Source organism: Aethalodelphis obliquidens, unplaced genomic scaffold (assembly GCF_003676395.1).
Source record: "Aethalodelphis obliquidens isolate GAN/ISIS:26980383/991018 unplaced genomic scaffold, ASM367639v1 scaffold6, whole genome shotgun sequence".
Lineage (NCBI taxonomy): Eukaryota > Metazoa > Chordata > Mammalia > Artiodactyla > Delphinidae > Aethalodelphis > Aethalodelphis obliquidens.
In genome coordinates this window covers 3,787,663-3,814,779 of record NW_020837950.1, presented here as the reverse complement: position 1 = coordinate 3,814,779, position 27,117 = coordinate 3,787,663, and the positions used below count along the sequence as shown (strand labels likewise).

Here is a 27,117-nt window from a genome sequence, read left to right as displayed (position 1 = left end):
TTTTGCACAGCAAAGGAAAACATAAAGAAGACGAAAAGACAACCCTCAGAATGGGAGAAAATATTTGTAAATGAAGCAACTGGCAAAGGATTAATCTCCAAAGTATACAATCAGCCCATGCAGCTCAATATCAAAAAACAAACAACCCAATCCAAAAATGGGCAGAAGACCTAAATAGACATTTCTCCAAAGAAGATATACAGATTTCCAACAAACACATGAAAGGATGCTCAACATCACTAATCATTAGAGAAATGCAAATTAAAACTACAATGAGGTATCCCCTCACACCAGTCAGAATGGCCATCATCAAAAAATCTACAAACAATAAGTGCTGGAGAGGGTGTGGAGAAAAGGGAACCCTCTTGCACTGTTGGTGGGAATGTAAACTGATACAGCTGCTAGGGTGAACTGTATGGAATTTCCTTAAAAAACTAAAAATAGAACTACCATATGACCCAGCAATCCCACTACTGGGCATGTACCCTGAGAAAGTCATCATTCAAATAGAGTCATGTACCACAATATTCATTGCAGCACTATTTATAGTAGCCATGACATGGAAGCAACCTAAGTGTGTATCGACAAATGAATCGATAAAAAAGATGTAGTACATATATACAGTGGAATATTACTCAGCCATAAAAAGAAATGAAATTGAGTTATTTGTGTGAGGTGGATGGACTTAGAGTCTGTCATACAGCCTGAAGTAAGTCAGAAAGAGAAAAACAAATACCGTATGCTAACACATATACATGGAATCTGAAAAAAAAAAGGTTCTGATGAACGTAGGGGCAGGGCAGGAATAAACACGCAGACGTAGTGAATGGACTTTAGGACATGGGGAGGGGGAAGGGAAAGCTGGGACGAAGTGAAAGAGTAGCACGGACATATATATACTCCCAAATGTAAAATAGATAGCTAGTGGGAAGCAGCCGCATAGCACAGGGAGATCACCTCGGTGCCTTGTGACCACCTAGAGGGGTGGGATAGGGAGGGTGGGAGGGAAAGGCAAGAGGGAGGGGATATGGGGATATATGTATACGCATAGCTGATTCACTTTGTTATACAGCAGAAACTAACACAACAATGTAAAGCAATTATACTCCAATAAAAATGTTAAACAAAAAAATAATAAAATCAATCAATCAATAAATTCAAAAAAAAATGAATGAGCTTTTGATACATGCAAAAACACAGGTGAACCTCAAGGCGAAGAAAAGTGTACATACTCTATGATTCCATTTATATAAAATTCTAGAAAAATGCAAATGTAAACAGAATGACAGAAGACCAGTGGTTGCCTAGAAATGAGAGAGGCAAGACAGGGAGGGAGGGAGGAATTAAAAAGGAACACAAGGAAACTTTTGACAGTGATGGATATGTTCATTATCTTGGTCGGGGGTGATGGTGTCATTCATGTGTTTGTATGTCAAAATTTATCAAATTGTACACTTAAACATGGGTAGTTTATTGTATTTCAATTATGCCTTAATAAAGCTGTTTAAAGAAATAACTATATTTTCCAAAACAAATTAGTGAGAAAAGTGTCACTGCTTGACAGTTTTGCACATCTGTTTTATGTCATGCTTAATAAAAGACAGCTGGATTCTCATACATGCTTGCTGCATTCAGTATGTTGCATTACGTTGTTTCAGTTTACATATATAAAGAAAACCCATCTTCATACAAATATATGGTTGGAAAAGGGAGAGATTTTTCAGATAATTGTCCTTGATACCACATCAAAACTTGACAAGTGGTAGTTTCTTAAGTGTTAACGTCAGTGTGGATTAAACCAGATGAATGAATTTTCCATACTCTGTTATATTAAAATCTTTTGATCCATTTTATAGTTTGGATGGATCTTTTCCCATGCATGGTTGTACAACAGCAGGCGTTGGTCACTTAGAAAATATTGGTTCACTGAGTTATGCAGCTCTTTCAGATGTTGACAATTCATTTTATATATAATATCATTTTAATCAATATTATATATAAAATGAAATGTATCAACATCTGAAAGATCTGTGTGTGTGTGTGTGTGTGTGTGTATCTATTTCAATAACATACCACTGATCTTATCACAAAGTCTTCAAGTATTGGAAAGCTGTCAAATTCTAATTTTCACTTGAAAACTCAAATTTTGTAAATGGCAACAGATGCTGTTAGCTGTTTTTCTTGAAATAACAGTCTCATTTATTTTCTAGAAAATGTCTACTGAACACTCAAATCTAAATAACCACAATTTCTATGTCAGTCATTCCTTTAAAAGATGGTTTCCCTTAAAGAAAGTGGCTAGTTCAGCCTGCAACTTGGACAATCTCACAGAGGCTTTTCCTTGAGACAATCATTATACCTTGGTATGCAGCAAACATACTTCTCATTTCCTAACACCAAATGTCAAAAAGTTATTTACTTAAGGGTTGAGATTTAATATAGTTAGTTTTTACATCAAGAACATTCTTAAGTGAAACTGGTAATTCTTTCTCCTACAAGCGTATGATGGTAAATTAGACATTGGGTGCAATGCTAATGGTACAGTCTGGTGCCACTGCATTAATTTTTGCTACATCATCAGCAGTTTTACTCAGCATTGTTTTGAACTTCTCAGTCCAAATAGTAACAAAGTGAAAAAAAAAAGTCTCTAGGACCCTCTTGGGTCCAGAGACCACACTTTAAAAAATGCTGCCTTAGCCTGAAAACACAACTGTTTGTGCTTGACCCACATCATCCTTCCTAGAAATCAGTGCGCCCTTAACAAGACTAGCCAAGCTTGAAGAAGCCTGCCTCACTCATCGCTTAAGAATTTACTGAGTGCTTTCTCTGGGCCAGGTCCTATCCTAGGTGCTGAGAATAGCGAATGCAACCTAAGACTCACTCCCTTAGCTCTTACATTCTAAAAGCGAAAGACAACAAACAAAAAAGTAACAAGAATAAGCAAAAAGTAAATATTTAGGATGCCTGATGGTGACAAGTGTTATGTAGAAAAAGTAAACACATTTAGGGAGTGGAGGGCGGCTTTTTTGAATAGGGTGTCAGGGAAAGCCTCACTGATAGGATATCTGCGTTAAATCCTAAAAGAAGTGAAAGAGCTAACTGTGCCGTAAATTATTACAAAATGGAAGCATACACATGGGCATGGCAGTAAAGAATCGGGGAGTTAATACTGTATAATTCTTTGAAGAAGAATGTCCAGTTTTGAAAACTGATGCAGCATTGCACAGCAAATATCTACAAGTTTAGGAATTAAAATTTTACCACCATCACCTTTGGTGGAAAAGAGCACTATTTTCACATGAAACTTCAGATGAACCACTCATTAATAAGGAAGATTTTAAAATTAATTTCCTTGTGTTAAAAATACAGCAATAAAGTACATAAACAGGCATTTTGAATTATAAACATATCATGAAGCCATGTTCAGTTTCTTGTACTATTTCTACAAGTTACAAGAACTGTCAGAGGAAACATTAAAATGTTATTGTATAAATTTATACTTAAAATTAAATTCAGGATTACACGAAGTAGACTTCTTTGAAGAGTTAAATCTTTTTAGAAAAATTGTTCTGTGAGAATCATCAACTCTAGATGTATGAAAATTTATATTTTGAAATAACTTATCAAAATGTATCCCAGTTTTGTTACAAACTATAAAATAATCTTACTAAATCCAGTAACAGTTGTGTCAGCAGTAAGATCATTTTCAAAATTAAAGATGATCAAAAATTATTTGCAGGAATTCCCTGGAGGTCCAGTGGTTAGGCACTTTCACTGCTGGGGCCCGGGTTCAATCCCTGGTCGGGGAACTAAGATCCTGCAAGCTGCATGGCGTCGCCAAAAAAAAAAAACCATATATATGTTTTCAATCTTGCATTTGCCAAGAGCAACTGATACCTCTTTCAATTATATCAAATGAACTAATAAATGAATTTTCAGAGATGTGAGCCAGAAAAATCTTATGATCAATCAAGACATCACGTTAATCAAGTATTATGTGTTACTTGACATAAAAATACAGCACTACATTTCTTTTTCAGTTTGCAAGTTTTTGTTACTCATGTATCACTCTTACCCCTATTAAATTTTATAAGTGAAAAAATGTTTTTCACGGGAAAAAATTTCTGTTTTAGTAACATGAACAGAACCTTTCCCCTAGTGTTTTAACAAAGAGCGCTTGTCTGACCAAAAAAACCTGACAAAGTTGTTGCTGGATCTCAGGGTACTCTAACCAGAGCATACTTCAGACTCTCCACATGGTCCACAAACCACAGGGCAGTGACTGTATCAGGGCCTTATATTCAGGCGCCCCTAAATTAATACTGAGTACTGCACAGTCACAGGGATATCTTGGCTTCTTTTACAGGCAATGCCAGGACACTCAGAAACTATTTTTCAAAGGATATTGATTTGAGTATGGAGACTAAATAAACAGACCAATTATCACACATGCTTTATTTAACTATGACCATACCCATCTTAGAGTATGGATATCTTTTCCATGCAGAAGTAGTTTGACTCACGACCAACACAAATGTCATTGACTGAGGTCAAAGTGTAATGAAGAAACTTATTCACCAGATCTATAGGTTCCAGCTGTAGTCTAAATGAGAGCCAGACACGCCTGGGCACATCTGGTAAATTGGCTGGGGGCGTCTGCCAAGTACTGACGGGCAGGAGAATGGGAGGCCTCCCAGGAGAGCTCGTTCTGGGAAAAGAAGATGCTGGATAAAAACAGCTAAGTTTTGGGGATTTCCCTGGTGGCGCAGTGGTTGAGAGTCCGCCTGCCGACGCAGGGGACACGGGTTCGTGCCCCGGTCCGGGAAGATCCCACGTGCCGCGGGGCGGCTGGGCTCGTGAGCCATGGCCGCTGAGCCTGCGCGTCCGGAGCCTGTGCTCTGCAGCGGGAGAGGCCACAACAGTGAGAGGCCCGCGTACCGCAAAAAAAACAAAAACAAAAACAAAAAAAACAGCTAAGTTCAATAAAGCATCTGTAGTGACTGGAGAGGAGGTGTGGCTCTGTTTCAAGCATGGTGATTGTAACTCGGCTCCCTCTCTGGTCCAACCCCATAGCTGGGTCCTAGGGTTAAGAAGAGGACAGTAAAAACTGTAATAGCTATTTGGCTAAGCTATGTGATTGGAGCCTAAGCAGCACTAGTACAGGGCACCATTAACAGAGTGTGGCACGACGGAAGTACAGACAACCACATAGTGAGAGGTGGTGGAAGGGCATGGGTCTCCATCCACTTTCCCTTACCTTCAGTCGGTTCTCCAACCAGCAGCCAGAGGAAACTTTACAAAACAATCAAACAACCTCTGCCTAGAACCCTTCAGATTGCTATAAGGACACAGTTTATCTATGGTAAGATCTTGTGATGGAGACCAAGCTTAAGTCACAAACATGTACACTAGACTGCTATGCAGAGGACAAATGAGGGGAATTAACGGACTCCTAGATAAGACGGAGGAGAAGAGTGAAGAAATAGGTGCTGCATCCCAAATCATCAGTAGAGTGCCCAGTACCCATGGATGCTTGGTGATGAGGGCACAACCACGGCAGCATTGCCGGTAGCTGGTGTCCAGGATACAGAGGAGGCCAGAAGAACCTGAGTTCCCCTGACATTTGATGGAAATCCCTGGAAGATCTTTGGACATTCACATACCGTGGAATGGTGGTGTTCAAATAAATCTCATTTAGACCTCAAAGAATGGGGAGTTCCCGGCTGACATCTGAGATAACACTGAATGAATGGAACGAATGAGGGAAAGAGGGAATGAATGAATGAATGAATGAATGACGGCATCAGGTTCTATGAAGCTAGACTGGAGAATTTTAGAATTTTATATACTTCAATTCTTATAGAATAGTCTAGAAGAGTGATGTCTGAGTATCAGATACTCCAAAGTCTCCCCATTTTACTAGAAATACATCTTGAGAGTACTTCTTGTACTTTAGCCCTAGATTTCTAGTTATTATGAGCCTGAAACATTGAGGTCAACCTTGTCTCCTCTCTTGCTCTCACAACCTGCCTCCAAGCTGTCTGTAGATCCTAATGAGTCTGCCTTCAGAACATATCTAGAGGGAATTCCCTGGCGGTCCAGTGGTTAGGACATGGCACTTTCACTGCCGTGGGCCCAGGTTCGATCCCTGGTTGGAAGAACTAAGATCCATGCCGTGCGGCCAAAAAACCAAAAAACAAACAAACATATCTGGAATCTAACCACTTCTCACCAGCCCACTGCTAACCCCCTAGTCCAAGCCACCACTATCTCTGCTGGGTTATTACTGGAGCCTCTTCACTGGTCTCCCTGCTTCCACACTTGCCTTTCTTGGAATCTTCTCAACTCTTCTAAAAGTTGTTAGGTCATGCCACTCCCGCTCAAAACCTTTACCAGTTGTTTCTATACCTTAGCTATTGTAAATAATGCTGCTATGAATACGGGAGTGTAGATATCTCTTTGAGATAATGATTTGTTTCCTTTGGATATATATCTAGACGTGGGATTGCTGAATCGTATGATATTTCTATTTTTCATTTCTTGAGGGGGGCCCCCATACTGTTTTCCACAGTGGCTGTACCAGTTGACGTTGATGGATGTGTTAATTAACTCAGTGGGGGAAATCTTTTCACAGTGTATACGTATAGCAAATCATCACCCTGTACACTTTAAATATCTTATGATTTTGTCAATTATACCTCAATAAAGTCCTTTATGGCTTACAAAGCCCTAAGTAATGTGCCTACCCTCCCCCTGTCCATTCACCTTATCTCCTACTATGGTCCCACTGCTCTCTTCCCTTCAGCCACACTGGCTTCCTGGCTTTTCTTGCTGCAACTCAGGACATTACACTAGACATTCCTGCTGCCTGGAACATTCTTCCTCCAAAGAGATGCGTGGCCTGCTCCCTCGCTTTCCTCGATACTCTGCTCAATTGTCAATTTCTCCGTGAAGGCTTCTCTGGCCACCCTTTACAACTGCAAAACTGCCCACCTCCTGGGACACTTCCTATTCTTCTTCCCTGCCTCATTTTTCTCTAAATAGACATCACTGTCTGACACAAGGTGTATTTCACTTAGTGGTTTTATTTATTGTCTGTCTCTGCCCAATAGAGTGAAAGCCTCATGGGAGCAGGGATTTTTGTCTAGTTTATCAGAAGTGTATCCCTAGCTCCACTAACAGTACCTGACCCTGTAGTAGGTGCTCAATAAATAAATGAATTAATGCATTGGTCATTCTAACTCTGATCTGAGGCCATTGTTCCTTGCACATCTCAATTTATGTATAACCCTCTTAACACCAGCCCTATCCTGGAAGCAGATAGTGACATGTGAAGTAAATTGTGCCTGGAAAAACACAGTCCCTCTCAGAAGCCCTAGAGGCATTGCTAGGGCAACAGAGAGTATGTTTTTAGCTAGTTTCCTCTCATCATTCATAAATCTAGAGCAGAGACTGGCAGAGAACAAGTTGACCCAGGCTGCGCAGCAGTTAGAAGGGGCCTTTGATAGGTCCCCCTGAGGAGTCCAATGACCCTATCTGAAAACCAACTGGACTCTGGCAAACCCCCCAGAATTCTGGGAAGCTCTGCCTCAACACAGGAAGCACAAATCCTCTTCTTCTGGGCCTGCTAACTGGCCTTTCCCCACAGAAAAGTCCGTCTCCATAAACAGCAACAACCTTTATGCCAAAACCAGACCAATGTCCCTGCATTGCTTGGGCTATTTATGTTCATTGCTTATCCTTCGGTTTTGAGATTAAAACCATGATATTTTAGACTGGCCTTGCCTCTGTCCATGAAACACTATAATTATAACTTGGCTTTTTGTAATGCTTTCTGTAGAAATGGTCTCCGTGGGGGGCATTCTGCAATGGGTAAGCTAACCTTGCCTGCCCAATCTGGGTGCTAACACTGGGGGAACCAACCCAATCCCCAGCAACTCTTCTTTACTCTGACTCACCCAAACAATAGGAAGATTAGGCAAGAAGCCTTGCTGCCTCGACAGATCTCACTACCTGTTACAAACTGAATTGTAACCCCTCAGATTCATCTGTTGAAGTCCCAATACCAATATCCCAAAATGTAACTGTATTTGGAGATAGGGTCCTTAAATAGGTGCCTAAGATGGAGCACCTAATCCAATATGACTGGTGTCTTTGTAAGAAGAAGAAGGGGTGAGTGCACAGAGAGATAACCACGTGGGGACGCAGGGAGAAAGAGACGGTCTGCAAGCCAAGAAGAGAGGTCTCAGAGGGAACCAACCCTGCAGGCACCTTGATCTTGGACTTCCATCCTCTAGAACAGTGAGAAAATTAATTTCTGTTGTTAAAGCCACCCAGTCAATGTGATTTTATTATGGCAGCCCTAGCAAATGAATACATGAATTATGTCTCCTGTTCTATTTCTGTTCCTATCTGCTTTACCACACATCATGAAATGTTGAACATTCTGAAGATGTGTGTGCCTTCCTATGCAAAAGCCCTTCTTAAGTACCTGCTGCAAAGTTCTTGTAAATGCCTTGATAAATAACAGCCCACGGGCTTCCCTGCAGTGGTTGAGAGTCCGCCTGCTGATGCAGGGGACGCGGGTTCGTGCCCCGGTCTTGGAAGATCCCACATGCCGCAGAGCGGCTGGGCCCGTGAGCCATGGCCGCTGAGCCTGCGCGTCCGGAGCCTGTGCTCCGCAACGGGAGAGGCCACAACAGTGAGAGGCCCGCGTACCGCAAAGAAAAATAAATAAATAAATAAATAAAAATAACAGCCCACAACCAATTCCTATGGCAATGATGAGATGGTCTTAAAAATAAACTTCCGGGCTTCCCTGGTGGCGCAGTGGTTGAGAGTCCGCCTGCCGATGCAGGGGACGCGGGTTCGTGCCCCCGTCCGGCAAGATCCCACATGACGCAGAGTGGCTGGGCCCGTGAGCCATGGCCACTGAGCCTGCGCGTCCGGAGCCTGTGCTGCGCAACGGGAGAGGCCACAGCAGTGAGAGGTCCGCGTACCGCAAAATAAATAAATAACTTCCATGGTGAGTAGGGAAAACCATGAAATTGATTTGCAGGAGAAATCTGATCAGAATCTTGCTCTTAATTTGTTAGTGTACAAAGTTGGTTGAAAACCAAGAACGCTGATTCTTGTCATTTAAGCTCATTGAAATATATAAAGCAAAGCACAAATACATTACTTTACAGTGAGAGTTACTTCTTTCTAGTGGCTAAAATACTGCTAGTCCTTTATGAAGCATTCTCTTTCCACTCACAAATACCGGGGAAGACGTACTGGCAACAGGCGATCAGACTTGGGAGTGGGGCATCAGATCAGAGGAGAGTGGTGGATGGACAGTAGTAGAGGTGTTTTTCCAGGGCGTGGTCTCTGTGCCAGCAGAGCGTTCCTCACCAGGCCCCAGAAAACTTATGCTCTCCAGAGAAGCACCTCTCTCACCTGGAGAGTGCCAGGTATACACTTCCCACTTTGCATGCTCCAAGTTGACCCTGCTCTTTCTGTTCGCCTGCTCTTTATCCAAAAAGGAGACAATTCAGTTGATTAGACTTTCTTTTTCTAACGACAAATCACGTTCGGGTTGGAGTTTTAGCTGTTCCCAAATTCTTGGAGCCCTCGTTTACACAGAGTTTCTTGCTTTACTCGTGAAGACATCAATCGTACCGATCGGATATGGATTTTATTAGATGAACACTGAGGACAGCCATTTTTCCAGGGTTTAGGGAGCACATTACTAGGATCTCATGAATGGACAATAATACCTGGTTTTCAGTAGGGAAAAAAAAAATGTCCTACGCACCATTGTCTATTGTATCCCCTTCAATAATTCCCAAGCTGAGGCTGCCCCTTGCTGCTCTTTAACTTCCATGCCCAGTCGTGTCTGTGCTCTGCTTCTGGGGCAAGTTCCACTCATGGCACTCCGCATCCCTCTTAGCGCACAGGGCAATAGAAGTCACAGAAACTCCAGGTGCTCTGGTCAGGATTTGCTTGGTTGCCAGAAATACCCAAACTAGCTCGAATAAAAATAGGACTTCTTACATAGCTACGCAGCCTTCGGGAACTTGAAGGTATTAGACCCAAAGCTCACCCGGGCAAAGCAGCCCCAGTTTGGCTCCAGTGTCCCAGAGGGAGGAGTGGAGAATGATGAGACAAGCAGGGGCTCTCCCAGGACTGCAGCTGATAGACCACACCTTCTGTGAGAGCTTGTGTAAAACAAACTTCAAAGTTACTTGGCGGCCTAAGGAGAAAAGAAAATTGTTAAAATATGTATTTTATGTGACTATTTTTTAAATTATAAAAAGCACTCTGCTTTGTCTCCGGGTGAAGGAGTATGTTTGACTGCATAGACCCCCCTCTGTTCATGTCTCCTGCTCTTTTTCAAATAGCTGTTGGCAGATGGATTCCTAAGAGTCTCTTGAGAGCTCATGCAAGGAGTCTCTCTCTCCAGGTCTACGTTGCTCTCCTCTGGTCTTTCATCTCTATCCTCTCTGTGCCTCTTGGCCATGCTTTTCCCTCACACACTGTCTCCACCAGCTTGCGTTCTCAACTGCACAGTCTTCTTTAAGTTTAACTTGGCACATGGCTGTAGCATCCATTTATTTAGCCTCAATATTTATTCCATATGATCTTTCAGTGCACATTAGCAGTCTCTGTAAATCTCAGGTGAAGATTCTCCCATGAGGGAGAATCTAATTGGTTGCAGGCCACCCAGCTGCTGAGTAGGTCTGGGTCAGGCATCCACCCATGATGTGATCAGCAGTGACTGAAGAAAGAAGGTGACCACTAGCTAGCTGTAGAGGATGAGACACAAGAAGCCAGGAGGGAGTGTTGGACATGGCAGCAAGAGATCAATATGTCCTCTGCTCCTAAGTCTCCCAACGCCCCTGAAAAAAAACAGCCCTGAAAGCCAGGGCTTCTGATGCCCAATCCAATGCCACATCCACTGGAATATTTATAGTGAGTGTACTAAAAGTAGAGTTTCTCCATCCAGAAATAGATCCACATATATGCTGTCATTTCATTTACAACAGAGGTGTCGCCCTACTGCAGTGGGAAAGGATGGCCTTTCCAATAAACAGTACTGGAGCAATTGGATATCCATATTGGGGGCAGGGAGGGGGAGGATAAACCTTGACCACTTCCGCATATCACACTTAAAAGCTAATTTGAGACATGTCATAGATATAAATGTGAAAGGTACAATGATGACGCTTCTAGAAGACACGTAGGAGAATATTTTCTTGACTTACGCTAGGCAAAGATTTCTTCAACAGTACACAAAAAAGCACAAAATGTGAAAGTTAAAAAAAATTTGTTTGATAATTTGGGTCTCAATAAATTAAGAACTTCTGTTTTTCACCATCAATATAGAAAATAGACAAGCCATAGAATGGGAGAAAATATTTGTAATACATAATATAATGAAGGACTCATATCAAGAATATATAAAGAACTCCTACAAATCGGTAAGAAAAAGACAATCAACCCAAAATAAAAATGGGTAAAAGAAAGGTACTTCTCGGGCTTCCCTGGTGGCGCAGTGGTTGAGAGTCCGCCTGCCGATGCAGGGGACACGGGTTCGTGCCCCAGTCTGGGAAGATCCCACATGCCGCGGAGCGGCTGGGCCCGTGAGCCATGGCCGCTGAGCCTGCGCATCCAGAGCCTGTGCTCCTCAATGGGAGAGGCCACAACAGTGAGAGGCCCACGTACCACAAAAAAAAAAAAAAAAAAAGATACTCCTCAAAAAAAAAGTATTCAGTTGTCCTATAAGCTTATGAAAAGCTTGGTCAACAATATTATTCACCAAGGAAATGCAAATTAAAACCACAATGATCATAAAGAGAAAGACAAATATCATATGATATAATTTATTTGTGGAATCTAAAAACAATTATACAAATGAACTTATTTACAAAGCAGAAACAGACTCACAGACTTAGAAAACACATTTGTGGTTACCAAAGGGGAAAGGGAGGATAAATTAGGACTTTGGGATTAGCAGATACAAACTACTATAAATAAAATAAATAAGCAACAAGGTCCTACCATATAGCACAGGGAACTATATTCAGTATCTTGTAATAAACTATAATGGAAAAGAAAAAATAAAAACCACAATGAGTTACCACTATATACCCACCAGAATGGCTAAAATTAAAGACTGAGACACCAAGCACTGGTAAGGATATTGAACAACTGGAACTCTTACACATGGCTGATGGAATCTCAGCCATTTTAGACGACTGGCAATAACCACTGAAGTTAAACTTACACCTACCCTAGAAGACAGCAATTCCACTCCTGGGTATATAACGAAGACAAGGGAGTGCTTGTGGCAACTAAAAGATAAATGCCAATGTGTTCCTAGTAGCTTTATTTATAATGACCCAGTATTGAAGACAACCCACATGTCCATCAACTAGAGAATGGATCCATTCTGATATAGTCACATAAGGAACTCTATACCCAATTTAAAAAAGAAAAATCTACTGATGCAGGCAACAACATGAATAAATCTCACAACCATGTGGAGTAGAAGAAGCTACACACAAAAGAGAAATAGCGTTTGATTCCATTGATATGAGGTCCATAAGGACGCAAAACTGAATTGTGGTAAAAAATCATATTAGTGGTAAACTCCAGTAGAGGGCCAGGTATGGACAGGCAAGGGGTGAAGGAACTTTCTGAGGTGCTGTAGATTTTTATATCTTGATCTGAATGGTAGTTACATGAGTGCATACATGTAAGTAAAAAGTACTGAGCTTTACACTTAGGATTGTATATTTTGTGCACTTTGATGTTAACTTAAATTTGGTACCTCAATAAGAAAATACATAAATTCTAAGTAAAAGACTAAATGGTGGAAACAGTGATTCTTCTTATTGTTTGTCTTTTCTAGACTGTGTTTGAAGCCATAATGAAATAAGGGGGTAGAAATTAATAGTATTGATACAGTAATGAATCATGAATAGTCTTTAAAATAATGGTGGCATTGACAACCACATGTACAAAAATCCATATATTCTCTCATAGAGAAATGGAAAATACTGTTCCTTTTTCAGTGTTCCGGGGTCTTAATTTTCTTCACAATATACTGGTTTTAACAATTAAACACACAGCACACTCTCTACCCTTAAAACATTCTGGAAATCAGTTAGATCAGGAAAAGTGAAGCAGGGAAACAGTTTTTATCTTATCTAATCTGAAAAAGACAGACCAATGGATTTCTATAAAGAACATAAAGGAATTGTTAATGCTATCGATATATAGTTAGGCTTGTTTGCAATCCGCCTCTGGAGGGCAAAGCAACCATAATACAAACACTTCCCACACTTGGCCTCCTGTTTGCTAGGAAAACAGGAAACAACGTTGACATTAGGAAGATAAATCTTGCACGGAACGCTGCTCCAGACAAAATGGCAATAGAAGCAGCCACCAGACTGAATGGGAGACGAGGGGTGTTGTATACATTGAGATAAAGTCTAGGAAGCATGAGGCTATATCTGAAAGCAATGTACAGAAAAGCAGAAATAAACTGGAGCAAGTGGAAACACTTGGGTCTGAATGACAGCTTGCCTTCATCCTTAGTGCCCTCGTGCTAACCTCCCAGAAAATTCGATTTGCATCTGAGGGAAAAGTCCGCATAAGTTTCCTTAGCCATAATTTATTTTTTAAATAGTATTAGATAAGAAAATAATAAGACTATAAAGAGGAAAAGAATAGAGTGGCAGGATGAAATAGAAAGAACTTTCCAAATATTTCCTGAAGGCCTGGTTCTACCATGAATGGGTTATATGGCCTTGTGTGAGTCCCCCAACTTTTCTGGACCTCAAGAGCCTTTGCTGCCCTAAAGTTTAGATCAAATCTGTAAAACGTCTCTGAAACAGAAACAATTCACATTTTGTGAATTCAATACAAAAGGTATTTAACTTTGGATAAATCCACCAAGTTTCTGACTCAAGATATATATATATATATATATATATACATATATTTTTTTTTTGGATGAAATTGCCTTTTCTCCTAGACAACTCAGCTGAAGATAGTACCACTAGCTGTACTTCATGATTCAACTAGGCCAGGAAACCATTTGACACAATCTGCTAGGCTGAGTAAGTTTTAAAAAAATCTTTCCATCATAACTCCTTCTTTGTTTTAGCTGGGGACCAGCAGGAAGACATAAGGTTAAATGTTTTGACCACAGTTGACCTTGAAGGTGGTGGCTGGTCGTAATGGCCAATGATCACAACCTTCAACAGAGCTCATCAATATGAAGGAGAAGGGCAGATTCAACCTCACACTCTCTTCTAACACTTCTATATCTGACACTCTGCTCTTATCTTTTAACCTTTGTCTGCTTCTGGAATTTGTATTTAAAATCCTCAACCACAGTCACAAAACAGCATTTAAAAAAATATGATTCCCCCCAAACATGATCCATGGACAGCCAGCATCACAAAACCACTGGGTGGGGAGGTGGGGGATGCGGTCCTCGTGAACACGCAGATTCCTGGGCCTAGGCCCAGAGTTTCTGAGTCAGAAACTGTGAATATGGGGCCTGGCACTGTGTGCTTTTGACAAACATCCTGAGTGATTCTAAAACACGGTGAATTTGAGAACCATTTATACAGCTTCCCAGCCTGAACAAAACTGAGGCTTCACTGTTAAATTTTAACAGCAACTAAAAAAAAAGATGGGAGGTGGGAGGTTAGAAGTTTAAATCATCATAGCTTTGGTTCTATAATATGGGGTATCATTTTTTAAAGTGTTTTTTATGTGCTCAAGTCTCACCCGAGGATCTGGTTAAAATACAGATTCTGATTCAGTGGATCTAAGGTGGGTCGTCATGTTCTACAGTTCCCGCGAGTTCCTGGGTGATGCTGGTGCTGGTGATTCGTGGACCACACTTTGAGCAGGAAGGGTGTAGAACTTTGAGATCCGCTCTGGACCTGTGCATCCGTCTCATACTAAGGGATCTGGTCTCTGGCATTCTGTTAACCAGTAAAGCCTCTTGTCAACATGTCTGCATCTGGAACGTTATGGTAGTTGACTTGGGAACAGCCCTTCCAGGTGTTGACAGTATTCTAAAAATAGTGATTAGCACTTGGGGGTTATCAGTTTTGGCTTCATGTCCCACTTTCACCACCTATTTCTTGTGTATGACGTTGGGCAGAAAACTTAATAACCTGTGCCTCAGTTTCTTCATCTGTAAAATGGGTACACTCCTGATGCCTAATCCTCTGAGCTGTTGGGAGAATCAGATGAGAAGAAAAGTAAAAACACTCTGAGCTACAAAGTGCAGCATGAGTATGGATGATGGAGAACTCCATCAGGCTCCAAAGTTCAGCTTTCCAGTTGTGGGACTTTGAATGAATCCCTTAATCTCTCGGGGCTTTGGTTTCTTCATCTGTACGATAAACCTGTCTCAAGGAGTTGTTAGGAGAATTAAATCAGACACTGTGCAATGCAAGGCACGTAATATATTTGTTAAATGTTAGTTAAGATAATGTGTATTATTGTTTATTTCACTACTACAGGTATTTTAGTGCACTCTATTTTTTAAAGAAAATATGTAATACATTCATTAATCAGATTAATGAATCCTTGCTCCTAATGTGATAACCTTCCCTGGGTTTACCTAATGCCTAAACTCAATTAAAACATGAATCTCCTTATCATCTCACACCAATCAGAATGGCCATCATCAAAAAATCTACAAACAATAAATGCTGGAGAGGGTGTGGAGAAAAGGGAACCCTCTTGCACTGTTGGTGGGAATGTAAATTGATACAGCCACTATGGAGAACAATATGGAGGTTCCTTAAAAAACTAAAACTAGAACTACCATATGACCCAGCAATCCCACTACTGGGCATATACCCTGAGAAAACCATAATTCAAAATGAGTCATGTACCACAATGTTCATTGCAGCTCTATTTACAATAGCCAGGACATGGAAGCAACCTAAGTGTCCATCGACAGATGAATGGATAAAGAAGATGTGGCACATATATACAATGGAATATTACTCAGCCATAAAAAGGAACAAAACTGAGTTATTTGTAGTGAGGCAGATGGACCTAGAGACTGTCATACAGAGTGAAGTAAGTCAGAAAGAGAAAAACAAATACCGTAGGCTAACATATATATATATATATGGAATCTAAAAAAAAAAAATGGTCAGAAGAACCTAGGGGCAAGATGGGAATAAAGATGCAGACCTACTAGAGGATGGACTTGAGGATATGGGGAGGGGGAAGGGTAAGCTGGGACAAAGTGAGAGAGTGGCATGGACATATATACGCTACCAAACGTAAAATAGATAGCTAGTGGGAAGCAGCCGCACAGCACAGGCAGATCAGCTCGGTGCTTTGTGACCACCTAGAGGGGTGGGATAGAGAGGGTGGGAGGGAGGGAGAAGCAAGAGGGAAGAGATATGGGGACATATATGTATATGTATAACTGATGCACTTTGTTATAAAGCAGAAACTGACACACCATTGTAAAGCAATTATACTCTAATAAAGATGTTTAAAAAAACAAAAAAAAATCATGAATCTCCTGAAAAGACCATTAAGAGGGATCAATGATGGGAATTTGGGCAGAGGCGGTATTAAATTAAAATGAGGCCTTATGGGTGGGACCCTAATCCAACATGACTGGTGTCCTCATAAGAAGAAGAAGAGATACCAGTGGTGCGTGCACAGAAGTACGGCCATGTGAGAGCGCATAGAGAAGACTGCCCTCTGCAAGCTAAGGAGAGAGGTCTCTGCAGATACCAATATTGTTGACACCTTGATCTTGGACTTCCAGCCTCGAGAACTGTGAGAAAATAAATTGTGCTCTTTAAGCCACCCAGTCTGTGGGATTTTGTTATAGTAGCCGTAGTCAACTAATACAGGAAGGAAACACTTGGGCAAAAGAAGCTTTTGTCATGCACAAACCACACCGCACAAATATGTTGCTATTTTTCAGCAGTGCCCCCGTTCCACATAATATTTGCTGTGTTCAGTAAAAATATTTAATGCACAGCTAACATGCGTCATCTTCATACTTCCACATGAGTATGAACAACTCTATGAATATGGAGGGAGAAATCTTCGCCAGTCCTCTGTATAAGTTTTGATTCATACTCTGGTCTCCCTTCCTGTAGCAGGTATGAGGCTCCCACAGAGAAGCCACGCATGGGGGTGCCTCTAATACCTGGCAGGCCTGGGGTGTAACGGTCCCTCAAAGACGTCCATGTCCTAATTCCTATAAATATGGTAAAAGGGATCTTGCAGGTGTGATTAATTAAGGATCTGGAACTAGGGAGATTATCCAGGTGGGTACAATGTCCTCCTAGGCGTCCTTAAAAGAAGGGAGCAGGCGGGTGAGAGTGAGGTGTAGGAGATGTGATGATGGAGGCAAAAATTAGGAGTCGTGTGAAAAAGGGGCCGCAAGCCAAGGGATGCAGGTAGCTTAAGCAAGTTGAGAACAGCCAAGCAAACGGATTCTTCCCTGAAGCCTCTGGAAAGAACACAACCGTGCCAACACCTTGATTTTAGACTGCTGAACCCCAGCCCTGTGAGATAATACATTTGTATTATTTTAAGCCACTAAGTCTGTGGTACTTTGTTACTGGCAGCAGCAGAAAAGTAACATAAAAAGCTCCCATTCTGGTTTGCGGAGGTGACCGGATCCCAGGGAGCGGACCGTCTCTGCCGTGAGTGCGGTCCGGGCCTGAGAGACTCAGTGAGGGGCAGAGGAGGGAGGCCACCTGGAGGAGTGTTGATTCCACCCCTGCCTGCTAACAACTGTCCACAGCACAGCTGGGCAGTGTCAGCCCCCTGTTCCCTGTCCAAGCACCTCCCTGACCTGGGACAAGTCTCAGCACCCCAGCCTTTTCTGCCCTGCTCATGGGCACCAAACTGTCTGTGCCAGGTACTGGAGCAAGTTCTCGGGGGCCCCAGACGTACAGGTACTACTCATTTGGTTGCCGGTTCATAGGGTTCCTGAGGAAGGTGGTCTGGGTAGCTGGGGGCAGCAGAAGGACATTGAGGGGCCCAGGTAGCAGCTATGGAAAAATGTCGGTATTTTTGACAGCCTCCCTTATGCGACCACCTGATGATACAACCTGGCCGCGCTCCTCATGGGGCTTTGTCCCGGGTTTCTCCCAGAGATGGAGGCCCAACCATAGGAGCAGGACAGATGGAGTGTCCAGCCTGCTGATCCTTAAGCTGGCAGCACAAGCCTAAATTAGCTACCCTTGGGTTGGACTCCGTCTCTGTTCAACAAGCTGTGGCCCTGGAGGCGGTGGAGCCCTGGCTATTTCTGTGCAGGGACCCAGAAGCTTAGTGCAGTGCATAACCCTGACTATAGCCCTTTATGGGAGTGGATGGGGGTGGTGAGTTCCGAGGCCTCTCCTATCCCGTGTACATCTGCTGACCTCCTCCAACGCCCACCTACAATGGCTTTTCTTGTCAACTGCCCATTGTCTTGATCAAAGATCCCATGTTGTAGGTTGCCCCCTGCCCTACTTGGACAGAGGACTAGTCTTTCCTCTCTAGTTGAGAGTAAAAATGAGAGGGGGGAGAGCCAGTATAATTTGGCTTCTTCAATCAAAAGAGACCTCGAGGAGAAGGCAGTGTTTCATGGTGATGTGTAACAGCACACACGCCTCGTGCAAATGCAGTCGGTGGGGACTCTTTCCTTGGGAAGAGTTTCCCAGGAAGGAGGAGAGGCAGGGTGAGGTGGGAGGTGCTTGGAGAGTAACCTCAGGCATCACTGTCTTTTTTCCTTCAAGACTGCTGGTCCTCCAACTGTCCAGACTTCACATCCTGGGACAGTGCCAGCCATGGGGACCACATGACTCAGTCAGCCTTTTTATTTAGTCCTTGAGCACAGACCTAAGATCCCTCCCTACACCTCCCACCCTGACTTATAGTCTCAATCTTCCATTTGCTTTAAATAGCTGTCAGGGATTGTGCAAAGACTCTTTTCAGCCTTACATTTTCCTCCTCTTGGTAGCATTCTCATTATTCCAGTGATGTGGACAACTACACTTCTCTGCAAAGTTCCAGAGTCTGACTCCTGCGTGTCAGGGGTGACCCTCGCTCTACTGTTTAAACACCAGGCTCTGTTTTCTAGTAAAATCCAGGGTTCCGAGGGCATAAGTTCCTACCACGCTCCAAGCACTGCTATAGGAACCATAGGTTCCTAATATTCAAGACAAATGTATTTGTTAAGGGAATTCTAGAACGTGTAACAAACTCAAGCACGTGCAATGGCCCAAACGTGACGGATGTTGATTTCTCCTTCACATACAGTTCACAGTGGGCATTGCTCACAAGTGGATGCCTCATCTAAGCAGAAATCTGAGGATACAGTCTTCTTCACCTCGTGGCTCTGACAGGTTTAGCACGAGGCTTTCCAGGTCTCTGTGGAGCGTGGAGGACGGCCTGTAGGGGCCTAGACGACAGAGCAACTAATTCTATTGGGGGAGTGGTTTAACCACGTTAAATAAGAAAAACCAGAACCGTGTTGAATAATCATGATATTATTAGGTATCTTTTTTTGCTTCTTGAACTTGATGTCTAGAATCCCAATGTTTTACTGTTAAGTATCTGTGGAGATGTCCCCTTTCTCCCACATTCAGAGAGTATCTCTGTAACCTTAGGTTTGCTTTTGAAGCAGATCCGTTGAATGGGGACAAGAGATGACTGGTTATGGGAGACAGCATGTGAGGCAAACAGGCAGCAGACAGGAGGCTGTTTCCTTCTTCCCAGGTGCACTCAGGAGGACCAGGACCAAGGCCGTGGCAGGCACCGGGCCAGGGCTGGAGCCAGGACACATCTGTGGATCCTAGGGCTTGGAGAGGGGGTATGAGGGACTGTGGGTATCTTTATAGCTTCTGCCTTGGGAGAGTTACCCCAAGTGTGCTTGGGAAGAAAGGAGGTGAGATGGATTAGAGGAGGAGGATAGCGGGCTCTGGTTGGGGACCGGCAGGACATCTAAGGTGACATAGTAAATAGCTAGTTGGAAATATAAATCCGGAACTCAGATAAGGAATCAAGGCTGGGCAGAGAGCGACATCAATGTATGTATTGTGTGGGCAGGTAGCAGTGAAAGTCGTGGCAAGTAGAGAATGAAGTTGTTGCGTTTTTTTGGGGGGGTGGGGTGGGTTCTGTTTGTTTTTTGGCTTGCGGGGTCTTAGTTCCCCGACCAGGGATTGAACCCCAGGCCCTGGAAGTGAAAGCACCCAGTCCTAACCGCTGGACCACCGGGGAATTCCCGGAAGCTGTTGTTTGGAGTGTGTTAGAGACACACACAAAAAGGAAAGGTGTCCCTTAAGGGTCAACCCCTTGAAGATCAACACATTCCAGCATCTGGGAGGAAGGGAAGACAGGAAATCAGGCAAGGCAACAAGATAGATAACCCGTCTCTAGGCCAGCGCGGATGCAAAATGACCCTCCTCGGGCCAGAATTCATTCTGGACTCTGAGCTGCTCTGCTGTCCTGTGGTTTTTATTCTTCTCTGGAGGTTGTGTGGCTTTCCCCTGATTCCAAGGGGGCCTGGCCAAGAGCTTGAGATTATGTTTTCCTTATCTCCATATACATACTAGCAAAACCCGCCTTACTTGAAGTAACACAGGTAAGTGTACTCCTTTGTGTTCTTTACTACCAAGGGTGGGGGGTGTGCTTGTAGAGTGTGTCCTGTGTTGGAAAGATGAGGTGAGAAGTGAAAAGGCATAGAGGGCAGCAAAGCGGTGATGAGATTGGGAGGACTGAGAGGTGATAGAGTAGGAGAGTCTGGCCAACGGAGTAACGGAAATGGACAAACTCATCATTCCGGCTTCTTGACACATTTGTCTGGCTTCCAGAGCCGTGGCTTCCTTCCGTGGCTTTCATCCTTTTACAAAGACAACTTATAAAAAGCACCCAAGCACTCAGATTCCCTTTCTCTTAAATATATCACATAGGCAGAGAAGAGGGTACATATCCCTTCTATTTACATTACTGATCCATCGTCGCATTTACTCAGAAAGTCAGCTCATCTTCTAAAGAGCTGCTTTGTAGACCATATTGGTCAGGACTCCTGTTCAAAGGGGGAAGAAGCCCAGTTCGGACCAACCTCTGGCTTCTCCTGGCCTGTCAGTCACCTTCCCACGGACCTGCTGTCTCCTTGGGGCTGGGACCATGAGGGGGCGGCTCCTGCATCCACATCCTTGCAGCTTCACCTGCCCAGACCACAGAGACCCTTAGAGTGAGCACTGTAACCAGAATGGAGCTGTCCTATTTGCATCACACGTGAGAGCCTTGAAAAAGGTTTGGGGCAGACCGGGCAAGCACGATAGGGGAGTTGCTGGGATCCACACACACACAGAGTGTCTGCCACGTGAGTTGTGGGCCTGGCTCTGGATGTGACCAGCATAGCCGCCACTGCCAGGGACACCCCACTGTAGACTTGCAGCTTCCCTCTATCCCAGTAGGAGGCAGCACTGCCTCTCCTTGTCTGCTCAGCCCGGGCCTCTCCACAGGCTGTGATTCCAGGGTTCCGTCTCAGCAGGAATGGAATTGGAAAAGAAGATTTTATCTTCAGAAAACTCTCTCACCCCTCAAATGTCAAGACTCTCCAAGAGTAATCTAGATTTCCCTCCTCCTTCTAAGGTCTCAAATTTTAAAATGGAATCATAAAACAGAAGGAGCCTTTGGAATTATATCACTTCCAACACTCTGGTTTAAAGATGAAGAAATAGAAAAAATAAAGAAATAGAAATACACGAAGAGAGGCAAAGAGATTCAAATATATATTTTAGTATCTGGTAGCAAATTTCTAAGTCATCTGAACCAAACATAAAGCAATCAAGGAGAGAGAAAAATAGCTAAATGAGGTATCGGTTCTCAGTTTCTAGAAGGTAGGAACTAAACTTTTAATAGAAAGACAACTTATAAAAAGCACCCAAGTAACCTTGAAGAAGAAACACTTGTACAATAATTTGGACAAGCACTGTGCACTAGAAATATCATTTGAGCCACAAAGGTTAAGTCATAGACATAATTTTTGTGTGTGTGTGTGTGTGTGTGGTACGCGGGCCTCTCACTGTTGTGGCCTCTCCCCTTGCAGAGCACAGGCTCCGGACGTGCAGGCTCAGTGGCCATGGCTCACGGGCCCAGCCGCTCCGCGGCATGTGGGATCTTCCCAGACTGGGGCACGAACCCGTGTCCCCCGCATCGGCAGGCGGACTCTCAACCACTGCGCCACCAGGTAAGCCCCATAGACATAATTTTAAAGTGGCTGCCAGAAAAATTTTGAAAGGTAAAAAGAAACAGGTGAAATTAATTTTAATAATACTTTAATATTTAACCCACATATCAAATATATTATTTCACCACGTAATCAATAAAACATTATGAATGGGATCTTTTGCAGTTTTTTTCTGTACTGAGTCTTTGAAAGCTGGTGTGTATTTTACCCTCAGAGCACCTCTCAGTTTGGACCAGTCACATTTCAAATACTCAGTAGCCACGTGCTGGTGGTTCCTGTATTGGACTGTGCAGGATTGAACACCAGGTTCATTCCAGACCTTGCAAAGCCTTCAGGACACACTGTGCAGACACCTGTGCTTACCCAGAGCCCTTCTGAGAAATGTTTTATCTAAATGGAGTATAAGGGACTGATAACCTTTGATCAAAAGGAGCTTCCTGTTTCAAAATAACCTACTTTTAACTCCACCTCTCCTCCTCAGATAAAGTCCAGAAGGACACATGATAATCTCATCCTTGTTATTCTTCAACAATGAGCTAGAGTGGACACGGTCAGGTCAATGTCCACGGGAGTTGGATGGAAGAGGCTGTCCTGCTCTCTCCCAGAGGGACGCCACACTCCATGCCACAGGAGGGATTCACACGCAATCAGCAAGCCTGCTGAGAACAAATGTGCTGAAAACACCAGGGGCAACTTTCACAGAGCCGCCCTTTCTTTATAGGGGGTGGTGGGAGAGGAAGCTGTCATCAGAGTGTGTTATGAGGACAAACAGAATACCTCGGGCAGATTGCTCCTTTTGACAAAAGCCAAATAAGCAAACTAGCTTTCAGGATTTCCAGACACTTTCACATGCTCAGGAATGGATAGCGGTTCCAAACCCAGCGTCAAAATGGAGAAGAGTCAAGGCCAACCTGGATGCCAGCAAGGAGTGGGTTAAGAGGCCCTCGAGGGCTTCCCTGGTGGCGCAGTGGTTGAGAGTCCGCCTGCCGATGCAGGGGACGCGGGTTCGTGCCCCGGTCCGGAAGATCCCACATACCGTGGAGTGGCTGGACCCGTGAGCCATGGCCGCTGAGCCTGCGCGTCCGGAGCCTGTGCTCCACAACGGGAGAGGCCACAACAGTGAGAGGCCCGTGTACCGCAAAAAAAAAAAAAAAAAAAAGAGGACTCTGAGCCCCGCCTTCCCCAGTGGGGATGGGGGTGCACGTCAGTGTCTTTTGGGGGGAATGGGCGGTTTGCACTCTGCTGTCCTCAGCAGACTTGGAGGTTTGTTGTTACTGTTGCCTGGCCCGGTCACAGGGCCCACGTCTGCGCACCCCCTAACCATCTCCCCTAGAGGCGGCTGCATTTCTGTCATCCTTGCAGTGGCCTCTGAGATTGAGGGTTTCTCACCAACCAGTGAGCAGAGCTTCAGGCAACCTTGACCCGGGCTCATCCTCACTGCATTGAAGTAAAATAAGCATCTGTCCTAAAAGGAGGCAGAGTCCTCCCTTTATAGGGAGTGCGCGCGCCCTCCCCCAGAAGTCCGTGATGAGGGTATTTGTCATTCAGAGCCTCTCAGTCTTTTGTTCTAAAAATAATGACTGACAGCTACTGACCACTAACTACATTCCACACTGGTTTCTTGTAGCAACTCATTTAATGCCCTTTCTAATAATACTAATTCCAACTCAATCTAAGTGCTTTACAAACCGCTAGGGCTGCTGTAACAATGTACCACAGGCTGGGCAGACTAAACAGGGATTTGTTTTCTCATTGTTCTGAAGGCTAGAAGTCCAAGATCAAGGTGTTGGCAGGCCTGATTCCGCCTAAGCGGTTTTTTTTTGTTTTTTGTTTTGTTTTGTTTTGTTTTGTTTTTGGATTTTTGAAAATCTTTTTAGATATTTTATTTACTCTGATAGCCAAAAACTTACTTTCTACCCACTATTTTTCATATTTTTAGCTCCTAAAAATGTAATATAAAAGATTACTTTATCTTCAAGTGTATTTTTTAACATCTTTATTGAAGTATAATTGCTTTACAATGGTGTGTTAGTTTCTGCTTTATAACAAAGTGCATCAGTTATATATATATGTATGTCCCCATATCTCTTCCCTCTTGAGTCTCCCTCCCCCCCCCCCTCCCTATCCCACCCCTCTAGGTGGTCACAAAGCACTGAGCTGATCTCCCTGTGCTATGCAGCTGCTTCCCACTAGCTATCTATCTTACGCTTGGTAGTGTATACATGTCCATGTCACTCTCTCACTTTGTTCCAGCTTACCCTTCCCCCTCCCCATATCCTCAAGTCTATTCTCTAGGAACTCTGCATCTTTATTCCCATCTTGCCCCTAGGTTCTTCTGACCATTTTTTTTTTAGATTCCATATATATGTGTTAGCATACGGTATTTGTTTTCCTCTTTCTGACTTACTTCACTCTGTATGACAGTCTCTAGGTCCATCCACCTCACTACAAATAACTCAGTTTCATTCCTTTTTATGCCTAATATTCCATTGTATATATGTGCCACATCTTCTTTATCCATTCATCTGTTGATGGACACTTAGGTTGCTTCCATGTCCTGGCTATTGTAAATAGAGCTGCAATGAACATTTTGGTCCATGACTCTTTTTGAATTACGGTTTTCTCAGGGTATATGCCCAGTAGTGGGATTGCTGGGTTTTGAGAGAGAGTCAGTTCCATGCCTGTCCCCCAGTTTCTGGATGTTTGCTGACAATCTTTCATGTTCCTTAGCTTGTAGAAGCATCGCCCCAATCTCTGCCTTCATCTCCACATGCCATTGTCCCTGTGTATATCTGGGTCCAAATTTCCCCTTTTTATAAGGATACCAGTCATCCTAGATTAGGGCCCACCCTAAGGACCTCATCTTAACTAATTACATCTACAATGACCCTATTTCCTAATAAGGTCAATTTCTGAGGTACTAGGTGTTAGGACTTCAACATATCTTATTTAGGGGCACAATCCAACCTATAACTCATACATTAACTCATTTAGTCTTCTCAACGGCCCTCTGAGACATGTTCTTTGATAGTTTCTCCCCCATTTGCAGAGGAGGACACCTGAAGCACAGAGAGAGGAAATGACTTGCCAAGGTCACATGATATGTGTACAACCCTGAGATAAGTACTGTTCTTACCATCTTGAACTTAACCCTTGAGGAAACAAAAGCCTGCAAGGGTCACAAATCCCACCCCAGGTTACAGCTATTCATTGGTATAGCTGGAACTTGAACCCACTGCTACTTGGCTCCAGTATCCAAGTTGTTGACCACTCAGCTATACAACTTCTCTAAAATAAAATAAGACTTCCCAGAACTCAGGAAAGGCTAGTTTACCATTTCACACTTTCCAAAGTCTGCATAATGTTTTGGTGTGGGTGGTTATATATCATATTAGTGCTTGGAAAGGAACCATGATGATATTTTGTACCAGTGGAACCAGGTGAGTATCAAGAAAGGGTAAAGGGACCTTGGAGGTTTGCAAGTGCTTGAGTCCCTCTCCCAGCACTGCCCTGAACCACCTCAGGCTCTGCCATGGAACAGGAAGAGGATGGACAGGGCCATTCTGGGCTGCTTTGGTTAAAATAAAAGTGGGACGGGGAGTAAAAGGATTTGGGTTGCTGAAAGAGTCCCACAGATCTCCCCTTATTCCTTCTTCATTCCTGGAAGTAAGCGGGTCTCATCTTACTCACTTATGAAGAAATGGGGGAGCCTGGCTCCTGACCAAGCAAACCAGTCTTGCTCTGAGTCATACTGTAATGATTTTTCTCTAAAAAAATAAGTGAAGAGACACAGAAACTAGGAGTTGAGAGCTGAGTATCATTAATGTCACAGTTGGGGTCCACATGGCCCTCAGGACTGGCTGTTCAACTCCTTGAATTCTGAGAGGAATCCATTGAATTCCCCTCGCCCAACACGGCTACTTGTAATTGTTACTGAAGAGTGCTTGAGTTGTCTTTTCAGTATGCTTGGCTTGAGTCCTGTATACTCATAAAAGTCATATCACTACCTTTTATTTCATTGATTCTAAAAGATCATCTCCCAATTTAAAGAAGTGTCCTTTATTTAGTTCTTACAAACAAGACACCATACTCTAAATAGTAGTGTCTAAAATAAATCAAATTTATTTACACCCTTAGTGTAAAAGCTCCCCAAGGGCATTGATTTCATCTGTTTTGTTTACTTCTGTATCCTGAGCACCTAGCAAAGTGCCTATTACTTAGTAGTATTCAATAATAATAATAATGAACAAAGAGCTATGTATAAATATTTTCTCCCATTTTAAACATGTGGTAACTTGCCATATATACTGTTCTGCATGTTGCTTTTTTTTCTTGAAACTTATTCATATACACTAGATATTGTCAACAGAGGGGCAGGAGGCAGGATTCGTTTAATGAAAGAGTTCTAAGCAGAAAAAAGCAGCTCTCCATCCGTGCATTAGTGTACTAATCCCAGGAAGCAGCCATCATCCAGCATGAATTAAACCCACTGGGCAGGGCATGCATGGTATGTGACACAGCCCCTCTTTGTTCTGTTTTTAAGTGAGATGGCCCACACAATAGCCTACATACAGAACCAGTTAAATTTTTAAATGTCTATTTTGCCCTGTGGAATCCTTTTATCTTCCTACGAAGCTAAACATGAGTGACTTACACATTATAGGCATTCAAATGTGTAGGGGGTGAATTAAAAGTTAAGGTCTACTAAAAAGTAGCTTATATTAATTTTTTTTAAGTTAAGGTGATTAAAACAACAATGAGATACCACTACACACTTACTAGAGTGGCCAAAATCCTGAACACGGACAACACCAAGTGCTGATGAGGTTGAGGAGCAATAGGAACTCTCATTCATTGCTGGTGGGAATGCAGAA

At 43.1% G+C, this 27,117-nt stretch overlaps 1 long non-coding RNA gene across 1 annotated transcript; it reads right to left on the bottom strand.

The window, feature by feature from the left end:
* Nucleotides 1–227: 227 nt before the first annotated feature.
* Nucleotides 228–27,117, bottom strand: LOC113619297 (uncharacterized). The gene is made up of 3 exons (XR_003432336.1): nt 26,996–27,117; nt 25,512–25,513; nt 228–267 (listed from the first exon to the last, which is right to left on the bottom strand). It is a non-coding gene; the product is annotated as an uncharacterized LOC113619297 (long non-coding RNA).